We start from the raw sequence: 16,812 nt of genomic DNA, 5'->3' as shown, positions 1-16,812 counted from the left end.
AACTAGAGAAAGCCCTCGCACAGAAACGAAGACCCAACACAGCCATAAATAAATAAATAAACCCAAAGTTAAAAAAAAAAATTTTATGGTTGATCACTTGATTTTATCAGTTCTCCCTTCTAAAAGTGCTCAATAGCCATAATACCAGTCATAGCCAAGAAAACCATGAAATTTATAGCCCAAATGGGAGCACTTCTGAGATCAAAAGGGGGCGCTATTAATAAATACACCAGGCATAAGCCAACTGTCCTAGGCAAGCAGAGAAGTATGGTCGGCCCAGCCCAGGGATCCCCGTCCAAAGAATGCATCCTCAGTAAAATTTTCAAAGGATAAAGCTGAATACACAAAGATTCTCATTGGTATAAAATACGTATTAGTGAAAAAACGAGAAGCAACCTAATATGGGAAAAATTAAGGTAAGGGAATAGAAGCTTGATTATAAATGTAATTAATTTAATATTCTATAACAATAAAAACTAATCATCATGAAGATGACAACAACAGCATAAAATGGCATGAAAAATACCTATAATATATTTCCGAGTGAAAAAAGAATGCAGCTTCACATCAGCCCTGGACTCAGAGCTGTATAAAATTTCATGCCGTTACATACATGTATTAAGACGTGACCAGCTAGGGAATTTGTGGGCCCTTCTGAGTGTGGAGTCCTGTGTCGCTGCCAAGGTCACACACCCCTGAAGCGTGATCACAGACTAGCTGAGGACAGACTAGCTGAAAAAACAGAAAATGAAAACAAGTGAGTCATTTATCAGGGTTATGGAATTTACTGGTTTTATTTTTGTTATTGCTATTATAATATCATTTTTCCATAAATTCAAGGAAAAAAATTTAATTGGTAATGCCTCCTTTGGTTCACATAGTGAGAGAAACTTTGTTTTGACAAGGCGGGCATTTTCTGCCATCCTGAAAACAGACATATCCTCAGGCTGTCGTTCTCAATCCTGCCTGAATACCAGGCAGGATTGAGAATGACACCCGTTGTTTTGCCACTTTATACGTTTCAGGTCCACGCTTCACTCACACTGATTTTAATGCGGCGGGTCTAAATCAAAGCAATTGAAACCCAGCTACAAAATATTCTAAAAGGCCTTTTCCAACAGAAGGATTTCCAGTGTTGGTTTTGGCCTTTGGGATCTCATCCTCTTTCAAAAATAAAGCATTTTTCATAATTTAATCATGACAAGTCATGCGGGGGAAGGGGTATGGTTTGTGGTTTTGACTTGCTGTTCTGTTTTGGGTTTGTTTTGTTAATAGAAAACTCACTCAATCTGGAAATTCTCATCCTTAGGTAAGCTTTCCAAATAACAAATATACAGGCTATGAAATTCTATGGCAAAATAACACTCCATTTGTAAGAAGCCCAAGAAGAAATGTTAGATACAGAGAAGGAGAAATTTGTTTAAAGAATTGTCGAGATTTTTTTCCATCTCTATGTCTTCAAGAAAGGATCTGGCATGGCTTTCTATGGGGTTTATTTTGGCAAACCACAAAACGTATGAATAAAAACAGTATTCCAGACAACCGGTAACAACCAAAGATACATGGAAGATATCTTTTTCCAGGTAAATGGTACACCCACCATGCATTTCCCAATACAAGCATCATCTCCTTGCAATGTCTGTCATGGGCACCGGCAGAGTCAGAATTAGGGTGAGGAAGGTGAGGCAGGTGAGGCATCTAAGGTAAAAATTAAGGAGGCCCTTGCACAACCCAGAGTGTGGGTGCCTCCTTAAATTTTGCTCACTAGCTACCTGCTGGCCGCACTCCGAGCACAAGAGTAGAGATTTATAGCATGCATGTTGTAATTCATCTTCTTGACTCCAGAACCAAATAACAATTTTTCCCTTAACAGATTTTTTGAGAAAATTCTCAATCATCAGTAAGTCATTATTTCAACTAAATGTTATCTTCAGGAAATCTGGTTTTCAAGTATCCATTAACAATAGGTCAAATTATGCCTAGTTATATCCTTTGATGACATAAATAGAATCTCTGTACTGCTTATTCTATATTTTTAGACCTAAAATGACCCTTAAACAAAATGTTATCCACCACATCCCCATTCTGGAGAGTAACCAGAAACCCTTTGCAAACAAGCTAATGCTCTGTACTCCACTAGTTGGCATCACTCTGAGAGGTAAGAAGGAGCGAGAAAAAGAAAAATTCTTACAGAGGGGGGAAAAAAGATGGGAGAACCGTTGTGCACACTAGGTGCCCTCAGCTCATCTCAATTCTGGGCACTGAGGTTTTCAACCTACAGCCCCAGTGCCATCAAGTTTAGGTGTTGCATCCTTTGCTGTTCAGGGCGTGTGGAGCAAATGGTGCCCCAGCAGCCAGCCTTGGCATCATTTAAGAGTCTGCTGGAAAAGCAGAATCTTAGGTCCCACTCCAGAACTTCCGCATTGGTACCTGCGTTTTAACAAGATTCCCAAGCGATTTGTAGATGCTTTCACACTGAGAGGCATCTTCTATTCCAGCCCACTCCTTCTCCAACAGACTTTGAAGTAGTATCAGTGTCATAAGCAAATGGACCAGCACATCTGCGTGAACCCAGGCTTACCTGTCTCCAAGCAACCGTGGCCTCTAACCCTTGATGTGTTTGCCCAACCTCACCATGGGCTTCTAATTAGCAGACTGAAACCAGCACTCTGTCTTGATTCACACTCTTTGGGAATCCCATTCTGTGCCCCAGAGGACTTGGGAAATTTGTGGGGGTGATTTTGGGTTGTCTCAGGATGTGGTGTGCTATTGATATTTAGTGGGCAAGAGTCAAGGATAATAATGTTCGGCCATCCATGGGATAATCTTGCATACAAAGAGTGGCCCTGGATTCCACGGAAATTTCAAGCATCCCCCTGGGCATTCCTGTAGGTGAAAAATACGTCCATCATTATCTGAGCCTAAAACTCAACTTCGTTTCACAGATGAGTGCAAAGCATTTTTGCAAGACTGCAACTAACTGTGCAAATCAAGGGAAGTGGAACAGGTTTTTTACCAAGAATTGTTCAGGAATTTCCTGAAAAATCACATTAATAATAACAACGCCACTCCTGGTAATTCAACTGCTGATTTGACACGCCTGTGTCAGGCTGCATTCGCAGATATAACCACTTCTGCAGTTATAACATCTAGGGCCAAGCTACTCAAAGTGTATGACAGTTGCCAGCAGCACTGACATCACCAGGAAGCTTATCAGAAATACAAATTCTCAAGGTCTACCCAACACCTACTAAACCAGAATCTGCTTTTTAGCAAGATCCCAGGAGAAGTATATGCAGGTGAGTTTGGGGAGCATTGTTCCAGTGGGGTTGTGCACAAGCATTATATATTAAAATAAATTTTATCAGTTCATTTTTAATTTCTTTTCTAGTTTATAGTTAGGGCATACTGATGTGTTAAAATTACCTTTGTAATTAATCATCAATGCCTAAGGATTTAATCAACCATGCCTGTGTAGTGAAGCCACCATTAAAATCCAAAAGGAGGGGTTTCAGACAGCTTCCATGTTGGTGAAGAAGAATGCCTTCATGTGCCACTGTGCAGGGCTCCAAACTCAAAGAGGACTGAAGTTTCTTTATTCTCGACCTCACCCTATGAATCTCTTCATCTGGCTGTTAGTTCCTGTGCTTTAATATCCTTGGTAATAAACAACTCATCTGCCATGTGACTGACAGGTCTTGGTGCTCCAGCCTGGTGTCAGGCCTGAACCTCTGAGGTGGGAGAGCCGAGAACATTGGTGGACCACTGTTCAGGACGTTGGTCCACCAGAGACTTCCCAGCCCCATGTAATATCAATCTGCAAGAGCTCTCCCACATATCTCCATCTCAACGCTAAGACCCACCTCCACCCAACAGCCAACAAGCTCCAGTGCTGGACACCCCATGCCAAACAACTAGCAAGACAAAAACACAAACCCACCCATTAGCAGAGAGGATGCCTAAAATCATACTAATTTCACAGACACCCCAAAGCACATCACCAAACTCAACCCTGCCCAACAGAAACACAAGATCCAGACATATCCACCAGAACACAGGCACCAGTCCCTTCCACCAGGAAGCCTACACAAGCCAATGAACCAAACTTATCCACTGTGGGCACACACCAAAAACAACAGGAACTACAAACCTTCAGCCTGCAAAAAGGAAACCCCAAAAAACAGTAAGTTAAGCAAAATGGGAAGACAGAGGAATATGTAGCAGATGAAGGAGCAAGGTAAAAACCCACTAGACCAAACAAACGAAGAGGAAAGAGGCAGTCTACCTGAAAAAGAATTCAGAATAATGATAGTAAAGATGATCCAAAATCTTGGAAATAGAATAGACAAAATACAAGAAATGTTTAACAAGGACTTAGAAGAACTACAGAGCAAACAAACAATGATGAACAACACAATAAATGAACTTGAAAATTCTCTAGAAGGAACCAATAGCAGACTAACTGAGGCAGAAAAACAGATAAGTGACCTGGAAGACAAAATAGTGGAAATAACTACCGCAGAGCAGAATAAAGAAAAAAGTATGAAAAGAATTGAAGACAGTCTCAGAGACCTCTGGGAAAATATTAAACGCACCAACATTCGAATTATAGGGGACCCAGAGGAAGAAGAGAAAAAGGAAGGGTCTGAGAAAATATTTGAAGAGATTATAGCTGAAAATTTCCCTAACATGGGAAAGGAAATAGTCAATTAAGTCCAGGAAGCACAGGGAGTCCATACAGGATAAATCCAAGGAGAAACACGCCAAGACACATATTAATCAAACTATCAAAAATTAAATACATAGAAAAAATATTAAAAGCAGCAAGGGAAAAACAACAAATAACATACAAGGGAATCCCCATAAGGTTAACAGCTGATCTTTCAGCAGAAACTCTGCAAGCCAGAAGGGAGTGGCAGGACATATTTAAAGGGATGAAGGGGAAAAACCTACAACCAAGATTACCCAGTAAGTACCTCATTCAGATTCAACAGAGGAATTAAAAACTTTACTGACAACCAAAAGTTAAGAGAATTGAGCACCACCAAACCAGCTTTGCAACAAATGCTAAAGGAACTTCTCTAGACAGGAAACACAAGAGAAGGAGAAGACCTACAAAAACAAACCCAAAACAATTAAGAAAATTGTAATAGGAACATACATGTCAATAAAATGTAAATGGATTAAATGCTCCCACCAAAAGACAGAGACTGGCTGAATGGATACAAAAACAAGACCCGTATATATGCTATCTACAAGAGACCCACTTCAAACCTAGGGACACAAAGAGACTGAAAGTGAGGGTATGGATAAAGATATTCCATGCAAATGGAAATCAAAAGAAAGCTGGAGTAGCAATTCTCATATCAGACAAAATAGACTTTACAAAAGTAAAGACTATTACAAGAGACAAAAAGACACTACATAATGATCAAGGGATCAATCCAAGAAGAAGATATAACAATTGTAAATATTTATGCGCCCAAAATAGGAGCACCTCAATACATAAGGCAAATGCTAACAGCTATAAAAGGGGAATTCAACAGTAACACAAAATAGTAGCAGACATTAACACCCCACCTTCACCAATGGACAGATCATCCAAAATGAAAATAAATAAGGAAAGACAAGCTTTAAATGATACATTAAATAAGATGGACTTAATTGATATTTATAGGACATTCCATCCAAAAACAACAGAATACACTTTCTTCTCAAGTGCTCATGGAACATTCTCCAGGATAGATCATATCTTGGGTCACAAATCAAGCCTTGGTAAATTTAAGAAAATTGAAATCATATCAAGCATCTTTTCCGACCACAGCGCTATGAGATTAGATACCAATTACAGGAAAAAAAAAACTAAAAAATATAAAAACATGGTGGCTAAACAGTACACTAATAACCAAGAGATCACTGAAGAAATCAAAGAGGAAATCAAAAAAAACCTAGAAATAAATGACAATTGAAACATGATGACTCGAAACCTATGGGATGCAGCAAAAGCAGTTCTAAGAGGGAAGTCTTTAGCAATACCATCCTACCTCAAGAAACAAGAAAAATCTTGTTTTTCTTGTTTTTTTCTTTTTCTCTTTTCTAAAGCAATTAGAGAAAGGAGAACAAAAAACCCCCCAAAGTTAGCAGAAGGAAAGAAATCATAAAGATCAGATCAGAAATAAATGAAAAAGAAATGAAGGAAACAATAGCAAAGATCAATAAACTAAAAGTTGGTTCTTTGAGAAGATAAACAAAATTGATAAAGCACTAGCCAGACTCATCAAGAAAAAAAGGGAGAAGACTCAAATCCACAGAATTAGAAATGAAAAAGGAGGAGTAACAACTGACACTGCAGAAATACAAAGAATCATGAAGGATTACTACAAGCAACTTTATGCCAATAAAATGGACAACCTGGAAGAAATGGACAAATTGTTAAAAAAAGCACAACCTACTGGGACTGAACCAGGAAGAAATAGAAAATATAAAGAGACCTATCACAAGCACTGAAATTGAAAATGTGATTGAACATCTTCCAACAAACCAAAGCCCAGGACCAGATGGCTTCACAGGAGAATTCTATCAAACATTTAGAGAAGAGCTAACACCTATCCTTCTCAAACTCTTCCAAAATATAGCAGAGGGTGGAATACTCCCAAACTCATTCTACGAGGCAACCATCATCCTGATACCAAAACCAGTCAAAGATGTCACAAAAAAGAAAAATAAAGACCAATATCACTGATGAACATAGATGCAAAAATCCTCAACAAAATACTAGCAAACAAAATCTAACAGCACATTAAAAGGAGCATACATCATGATCAAGTGGGATTTATCCCAGGAATGCAAAGATTCTTCAATATATACAAATCAATCAATGTGATACACCACATTAACAAATTGAAGGATAAAAACCATATGATCATCTCAATAGTTGCAGAAAAATTTTTTGACAAAATTCAACACCAGTTTATGATAAAAACCCTCCAGAAAGTAGGCACAGAGGGAACTGACTTACCTCAACATAATAAAGGCCATATATGACAAACCCACAGCCAGCATCATTCTCAGTGCTGAAAAACTGAAACCATTTCCACTGAGATCAAGAACAAGACAAGGTTGCCCACTCTTACCACTATTATTCAACATAGTTTTGGAAGTTTTAGCCACAGCTATCAGAGAAGAAAAAGAAATAAAAGGAATCCAAATCGGAAAAGAAGAAGTAAAGCTGTCACTGTTTGCAGATGACATGATACTATCCATAGAGAATCCTAAAGATGCTACCAGAAATCTACTAGATAATCAATGAATTTGGTAAACTAGCAGGATACAAAATTAATGTACAGAAATCTCTTGTATTCCTATACACTAATGATGAAAAATCTGAAAGAGAAATTAAAGAAACACTCCCATTTACCATTGCAACAGAAAGAATAAAATACCTAGGAATAAACCTACCTAAGGAGACAAAACACCTGTATGCAGAAAACTAAAAGACACTGATGAAAGAAATTAAAAATGATATAAACAGATGGAGAGATATACTATGTTCTTGGATTGGAAGAATCAACATTGTGAAAAGGGCTATACTACCCAAAACAATCTACAATGATTCAATGCAATCCCTATCAAACTATCAATGGCATTTTTCACAGAACTAGAACAAAAAATTTCACAATTTGTATAGAAACACAAAAGACCCCAAATAGCTAAAGCAATCTTGAGAAAGAAAAACAGAGCCGGAGGAATCAGGCTCCCGGACTTCAGACTATACTACAAAGCTACAGTAATCAAGACAATATGGTACTGGCACAAAAACAGAAATATAACTCAATGGAACAGGATAGAAAACCCAGAGATAAACCCACACATATGGTCACCTTATCTTTGATAAAGGAGGGCAGAATATACAATGGAGAAAAGACAGCCTCTTCAATAAGAGGTGCTTGGAAAACTGGACAGCTACATGTAAAAGAATGAAATTGGAACACTTCCTAACACCATATCCAAAAATAAACTCAAAATGGATTAAAGACCTAAATGCAAGGCCAGACACTATAAAACTCTTATAGGAAAACATAGGAAGCACACTCTGACACAAATCACAGCAAGATCCTTTTGACCCACCTCCTAGAGAAATGGAAATAAAAACAAAAATAAACAAATGGGACCTAATGAAACTTAAAAGCTTTTGCACAGCAAAGGAAACCATAAACCAGACAGAAAGACACCCCTTAGAATGGGAGAAAATATTTGCAAACGAAGCCACTGACAAAGGATTAATCTCCAAAATATACAAGCAACTCATGCAACTCAAAATCAAAAAAAAAAACCAACCCAATCCAAAAACGGGCAGAAGACCTAAATAGACATTTCTCCAAAGAAGATATACAGTTTGCCAACAAACGTATGAAAGGATGCCCAACATCATAATTATTAGAGAAATGCAAATCAATACTACAATGAGGTATCACCTCACACTGGTCAGAATGGCCATCATCAAAAAATCTACAAACAATAAATGCTGGAGAGGGTGTGGAGAAAAGGGAACCCTCTTGCACTTTTGGTGGGAATGTAAATTGATACAGCCACTATGGAGAACAGTATGGAGGTTCCTTAAAAAACTAAAAATAGAACTACCATATGACCCAGCAATCCCACTACGGGGCATATACCCTGAGAAAACCATAATTCAAAAAGAGTCATGTACCACAATGTTCAGTGCAGTGCTATTTACAATAGCCAGGACATGGAAGCAACCTAGATGTCCATTGACAGATGAATGGATAAAGAAGATGTGGCACATATATACAATGGAATATTACTCAGCCACAAAAAGAAACAAAATTGAGTTATTTGTAGTGAGGTGGATGGACCTAGAATCTGTCACACAGAGTGAAGTAAGTCAGAAAGAGAAAAACAAATACTGTATGCTAACACATATATATGGAATCTAAGGGGAAAAATGTTCTGATGAACCTAGGGGCAGGACAGGAATAGAGACACAGACATAGAGAATGCACTTGAGGACACAGGGGAAGGGTAAGTGTAAGCTGGGACGAAGTGAGAGAGTGGCATGGGCATATATACACTACCAAATGTAAGATAGATAGCTAGTGGGAAGCAGCTGCAACACATGGGGAGATTAGCTTGGTGCTTTGTGACCACCTAGAGGGGTGGGCTAGGGAGGGTGGGAGGGAGACGCAAGAGGGAGGGGATATGGGGATATATGTATACGTATAGCTGATTCACTTTGTTTTACAGCAGAAACTAACACAACATTGTAAAGCAATTATACTCCAATAAAGATGGTAAAAAAATAAATGAATAAAATATATGTAACATTAAAAAAATAAAAAATAAAATAAAATTACCTTTGTAGAATATATTATCAATGTATGTTAAATGGATATAACAAATATTTGTTTTTTTTAATTTTAATTTTTTACCATGGGGCCTTTCTCAAAATGATTTGCCTTCATCTTTGTCAAACACGTGCAAATCCTTTTGTAATTATTTTTTTAATTTAATTTTTATTTTATATCGGGGTATAGTTGATTTACAATGTTGTGTTAGTTCCAGGTGTTTTGTTTTAAATAGAGGACATTGTGTCAGGGTGAAAGCCACTTAGTTGGGACTTGACCACCTGCCCAGTCATTGATTATCAATTCTTTTCAGCCTATGAACACTAGGTGAAGACTTGGAGTCGCCTAATTTATGGTGTCACCACTGACAGAAATTCCTGGTGCTGCCACCCATGAACTAGATGGATCGCCTTAGATAATCACATCAATCCAAATCAGGGTGAAATCCAAGGGTTCTTTGGGATAGAAACTATCTTTTCCCTCACTAGCTATCCTCTTTCTCTTGATGATCAGATCCATGGCCAAGTTCGCTGCCCCCTCCACCACTACAAAATTTTCTCCCATACCTACGAAAGGTTTTCAAATCCTAATATGCTCTGCAAGTAATCCCAGCAGAGTTATGAAGCAGGTACAGATAGGATCTAGAGGCATTCAAACTTGAGGATTATATATGAAACTTTCTGAGCTTCCAGAATGTTACATACACCTACATACAACTGAATACACAAATACATTTCCAAAGCAAAAGTGGATGACTTGGCAAGGATGAGAGAGGTCTGTGCTGATACTTGTATAACACGTCTTTCCTCGTTATGGCGTAAACTCTCAAAGAATTGCTTCTTTCAATTATAAAAGCTAAATTATGTAACCTTAGTTTGGATTATGCCATTATCAAGAGAGTTAGGAACTGAATCACCCAAGTTTCAGCTACACAAATCGTCTAAGAAAATCTAGTCATTTCCAAGTATAGTAATATTTGACCTTGTGTATATGAAGCATGCTAGAATTATCACTTGGGCAAAACTTTCAAGGACACATTATGTATCTGTGATACTCATAGCATTTGTTCCTGTTGATGTAGTTTCCAGCAATCCAAAGAGAAGTACCCAATTTGCCAGTTATATTTCCTGGCTAGGGGCTTGGTATAAATCACTTACAATGATCACTTTATGCCAATTTTTCCTACCCTCACCTCTAAACCAACCAAAATAAATGGCTGGCAGCAAGACAGCGGTCATTTACACAGTACAGTCATTTTACTTTGAAGTAACTTCAATTTACAGAAAAGTTGCAAAAATAGTACAAAGAATTCCCATATACCCTTTACCCAGAATCCCCAAATGTCAATATTTTATTACAATTACTTTATCCTCTCTTTCACTCTCTCTCTCTACACACACACACATGCATGCACATGTGCACACATGCACAAGCAAATCAGTCATTTATAGCAAGATTTAAAAACACTTTTCTTATGCAAATCAAAACTACAATGAGGTATCACCTCACACAGGTCAGAATGGTCATCCTTTAAAAAGTCTACAAATACAAATAACAAATACTGGAGAGAGCACGGAGAATAGGGAACCCTCCTACACTGTTGGTGGGAATGTAAATTGGTGCAGCCACTATGGAAGACAGTATGGAGGTTCCTTAAAAAACTAAAATTAGAGCTACCATATGATCCAGCAATCCCACTCCAGGATATATATACAGACAAAGCTCTAATTCAAAAAGATACATGCACCCCTATGTTCATAGCTGCACTGTTTACAATAGGCAAGACATGGAAGCAACCTAAATATCCATTGACAGATGAATGGATAAAGAAGATGTGGTACATATATACAAAGGAATGTTACTCAACCATAAAAAAGAATGAAATAATGCCATTTGCAGCAACACGGATGGACCTAGAGATTATCATACTAAGCGATGTAAGTCAAAAAGAGAAAGACAAATACGATGTGATATCACTTATAAGTGGAATCTAAAATATGACAGAAAAGAACTTATCTACAAAACAGAAACAGACCCAGACACAGAAAACAGATTTGTAGTTGCCAAGAGGAGGAGAGGTGGAGAAGGGATGGACTGATAGTTTGGGGTTAGTAGATGCAGACTATTATATAGAGAATGGATAAACAACAAGGTCCTACTGTATAGCCCAAGGAACTATATTCAATATCCTGTGATAAACCATAATGGAAAAGAATATGAAAAAGAATATATATATATCCTTATATATATACACACACATATATATATAAAACTGAATCACTTTGCTGTATATCAGAAACCAACACAACATTGTAAATCAACTATACTTCAATAAAATAAATTTTTTAAAGTAAAAATAAATAAAAATAAAAACACTTTTTCTTTCTGGTCCAGAACCGGGCATTGCATTTACTTGTCATGTCTTTTGAGTTAATCTGGGATAGTCCCTTGGTCTTCCTTTGTCTTTCATGACCTTGAAGAGTACAAGCCGATTTTTTTATACAATGCCCCTCAATTTGGGTTTCATCTGATGTTTCCTCATGATTCATTTATGCATCTTCATTTAAGTAAACATATACATGAAGACATGGAAGACCTCAGGATATTTTGCTAACAGAAAAATGTGACCATATTTGTCATGGTCACGAAAGAAAGCAGAAGGCCTACTCAAAGAATTTAACTAAAATTATTTTAATGAATGTACCCTTTTCAGCGGTGTGGACAGGGTTAAGGAAGCAGCAAGGGGTCAAGGGAACCAACAATTGACGGTAATGCATCCTGGGATTAGCAGAGTGGGAGCTTTACCAGCACTGAACTGATGGGGCAGGAGGAAGGGACCACTAGCTGGGGGTGAGGGGGGTCAGGTGGGGGCTTCAGCCACAGAGGAACATGGGTTGTGAGGGAGGGTCAGAGTTATAAAATATCCCAACTCCCTTCTCTACCACTTTCCAGTCTCCTACCACTGTCTCCCTTTAGGCAAAACTAACCAGAAGCAAAAAGACCAGGGAACCGAGGTGATATGTCCATAGCAATCAGCTTCCCAGGGTGCATTGCAGGAGAGGGAAAGGTAGAGAAGAGATCTTAGGGGACAAGACAAATAGAGAACAGCCCACACAGGGAGCAAGTTCCAGAGTGTAAGGATATTTTTAGAAGATGACAACTTGGATTTTTCTCAGGGTGCAAAATTTCAGCTAGGGGTCAGACCTGAAGACAGAAGGCACTAAGCTCTCTGTGTTTGGTGCCCACAAAGCAGCCAATAATGGGGCGGCCCTCCCCAGAGATCTCACAGACAGAAGCAAAAATGTAGAACCAGGCCTACTGCCACCCCTGGTACCTGGCCTTCCTTAGACTTTATAGAAAGCGAACTGTTCAACAGTCTTACAACAGCAACTCATGGGAAGAATCTATCCCCTCTGTCCCCCAAGAGGACAGAGAGAGAGCAGGTTGCTTCCCCTTCCCAAAACAAGGGAGGTGATCTTTAATGAGGCTCAAAAAAATTATGTGTAAAGATTGGGGGTGACTGCAAGAAGCAGAGATTGGCATTTTATTCCCTATGTGGATGTCTGGTTGACCAGCAGACCTGAGGATCGCTCCACGCTCCCTACATAACAGAGTAGACTAGTAGAGAGATGGCAAGTGGAGGACGAGGAGGAGTACTGGTGGAAAGAAGGTCAGGATCACCCCCATCCCCTCAGGTTCTTTTTTTTAAATTTTTATTGGACTATAGTTGACTTACAATGTTGTGTTCGTTTCAGGTGCACAGCAAAATGAATCAGTTATACGTATACACATATCCACTCTTTTTTTTTTTTTTTAGATTCTTTTCCCATATAGGTCATTACAGAGTACTGAGTAGAGTTCCCTGTGCTATACAGTAGGTCCTTATTAGTTATCTCTTTTATATACAGTAGTGTGTATATGTCAATCCCAATATGCCAATTTTTCCAGCTTCTTGATTTTCGACAGACATGGAAGATGAGATTCCCCCAGGTGTCTGCCAGCCTTCGAGATGGTGTTGGCCAGTTGAGACTGAAGAACTCTTCTTAGAACCTTAGAGTTGGGTATTTTAGGAGGCAAAGGTATGTCCTATCAAAGAATGGCAAGGGACACCATGCTTGGCTGGAAGAGGTATTCAAGCATGACTAAGGGCTGCAAATGCCCGCAACCCTGAGTGGAAGCAAGCCGCTCTTGCAAGGGGCGCATTGAGACTTTCACCATCATTGAGCTCACAAAGGCTAGAATAGCAGGTGCAGCCAAGGAAGAAAAGGCTGCGAGCTAGTTCCCACCGCCACGCCCACGCAGACCCAGCAGCTGGCGTCACACGCAAGTCTGGGCTTCACTGGACTTGGGGAGAAGACCTTCTCTGAACTGCACTTAAGATTGAAGTTTTCAAATAAATATAATCCTAAATATTGAAATGAAACCATTCTAACAACTGAAAGTAACAGGAAAGTTATGGAGAGGACTGAGGTTTCGTTAAGGAGCAAAAGGGAAGTTTAAAATATCACACTCATTTTTGGAACGTCCCTGGTGGTCCAGTGGGTCCAGTGGTTAAGACTCCACACTTCCACTGCAGGGTGGGGAGGGTTCGTTTCCTGGTCAAGGAGCCAAGATCTCACATGCCTCGGGGCCAAAAAGCCAAAACATAGGAGCCAAGATCCCACATGCCTCGGGGCCAAAAAACCAAAACAGAAAACAGAAACAATATTGTAACAAATTCAATAAAGACTGTAAAAATGGTCCACATCAAAAAAAAATCTTTAAAAAAAAAACCATTAGAATAAATACTGCAAATGCCATTACGATCTTAATGTTCATTCCCTTTTTAAGGCTCAGTATTAACTATCTTCTTCATAAATGAACTTAGCATTTTTTCAGTGTTTTCGGTAGATTCGTATTCATGTAATTCTTCCTAGGTTCCCTTTGCCATCTGAAAAAAATGTGTTTTTCACGGTAAATGCTTACCGAGAACGCAGCCATCACTCAAAGTTTTCCTTAATCTGGATGGTTCTGATGTGTCTTTTCCTGCATCCGTCTCTCCCGTGGAGCACCTCTAACGAGCCTCCCGGAAAAGCACACGTGCGATTCTGAAGGTGCAGAATGTCCCAGAAAAGCTCAGCAACTTCTCCCACGTTCCTTTCTCTGCTGCCTCATGAGCTTTCTCCTGCGCCCTTTCCTAGCTCACATCGGATTACACATCTAGTGCTTTCCCTGCTGAACTGGTGATGGTACTCAGACAACTAACTCTCAGTATTCCAGTCTTCGTACATTCTACACGCATTTACGAGGGCTTACCACGTGTCGGGGCTATTTTGGGCCTGGAGGATAAAAATGAATAAAATATGTTCAGCCCTTGCTGACCACACACCAAGGCAACGACCTTCCCATGGCTTATTGGCCACAAGTCAGCCAAGAACTATATTCCAAGCTTAGCATGAATACCACCCCTCAAATTCTTTATAATTTTCAAAAGCGACTACCATGATGGTCTTGGCTGTTAATATTGTACTTTGAGTAGGTTGGCAAAAAAAAAAAAAAAAAAAAAAAATCCAAGCTACAGCTCATTTTCTTTCACATTTTCTGCCTGTGATAACCTACCTCTCTGGGTCATAAAATCTTAACAGAGTAATCTTAATTTTATGAGGAGTGAAAGCTGTAAACAGTCATTTTTAAAGATGTTTATGTAGCATAACAAAACCAGACTGGACACGACTCAATCCCATGACAACCTTTAGAATGCTGTCACAATTGCCACTAATTGTTGAATGGGCTTAAATCAGCTTTGTAAGTGAACTTCTCTGGCATAAAGATTCATGTGGGACAAGAATGAGATTAGAGGTTTATTCTTCTATTACTGTTCTGCCTGTAACTCTAAACTCCCTGGAAGGCAACAAAATAGTTTAGGGACTTTAGTTGGAAATACCTGATTTATAGTGGTTGTCGCAGCTCTCTGCTTGCTTTTGAATAAAGTTAATCCTAATGCAGCCATTCAGGTACAAGCACATCTTTAATGAACTTTTCATTAATTCCTCTCTTATCAAAATAAAGCTTTTGATAGAGTTGTTTCTCTACATTGAGTTTACATTCTTTATTTGAGAAGAAAAGAAACAAAATTTCAAAGAAAATGGAATGTACAGGCTAGAAAAGAAGGAAAATTAATAAACCCATGGCATGTGAAACTCACTTCTGAATCTGGCTCTAGGAATCCGTTAAATATCGTGTCTGTTGAGAGAATACTGTGGATCATCTTTAGAATCTTTTGCTTGGGTATAAATAATCCTCCTTCAATAGTTCAAACTCCTGGATAGTAGGTTTTCTGGATTTTCTTTAACAATACGTTGCTTACCAAAATTGTTAAGTAACATATTCTACTATTCTACAACCGTGTTGATTCACAACTAAACCAAAAATCTTCTGTTTAGATAGGGTGGAATTATGACAAGTAATTACAATTTGTTGGTTTAAAATCATTGCTCCTGTTGAATCTTTCAAATCTGTTTCCTTGGTTCCCTGCTCAGCTTGAAGCTGAATACTTCTCCCCCTCAAGTCACATTCCTTTTAAATACGAACTCACTCAACTCTTACCCCTCAAGTGACTTCTCACCAAACTATTCCTTAACAATATTTCAGTTCAGCCAGAACCAAATTCCAACAGAAGGAATGTGACTTCAAGCCAGAACCTTATCTTTTTATAGAACAGAGTAGAATCCACAGCTATTTGACTTATACAATAAATAGTGCATACCCAATGTCACGTGCACGAGAGCTTAATAAAAGTTTGATGATGAAATACCTGGGGCAAGAGAGCCACAAGATTCTAGAAGAAGGATCAGGGCCAAACCCTGCAACAAATTTAATTTAGCCCACCAAATCACAACATGTAATTGATAATAGCAGTGAACAAAAAAAAAAAAAAGCACAGAAGTTAATCCTTAGGCACTACACTCGTGATATTCAATTATAGCATGGAAAATACATGTAATAAAATATACCAGAAGATTAATGCTTATAAAACTGTTAGCCTTCTCAACATCTATTGCACTTATCCTAATATGCATTGTAAGGCATTGAATAGAAGCCTTTGATCACTTATAGTCCAAATTACAAGCCTAACATCCCACATATTAGGCATTAACAAATACAGATGGTCATTTTAACATTCACACAGACAAACTGCACAAGCTACTGCTTCTTTTGACCCCTGTAAAAACACTCCCTTGGTTTGGAAGTATCACTTTTTAATAGCATTGCTGATTAATAATCTTTAAGAAATTACAGAAAACAAGAGAAGTACAAAAGAACTTTTCAATGGGGTAAGAGGTAGATTCCACAAATTCTGTACAAGTTCTGTCCAATGGAAATATTATAGCTATAATAAAAAATGTTAAAAGAACCAGATGAAATAAATTTTAATAGCATATTTAAACTCAATATATCAAAAATATTA

The sequence above is a fragment of the Balaenoptera acutorostrata genome, chromosome 4 (assembly GCF_949987535.1).
Source record: "Balaenoptera acutorostrata chromosome 4, mBalAcu1.1, whole genome shotgun sequence".
Taxonomy (NCBI): domain Eukaryota; kingdom Metazoa; phylum Chordata; class Mammalia; order Artiodactyla; family Balaenopteridae; genus Balaenoptera; species Balaenoptera acutorostrata.
The sequence above is the reverse complement of the archived record's forward strand: the minus strand, read 5'-3'. Positions refer to the sequence as shown.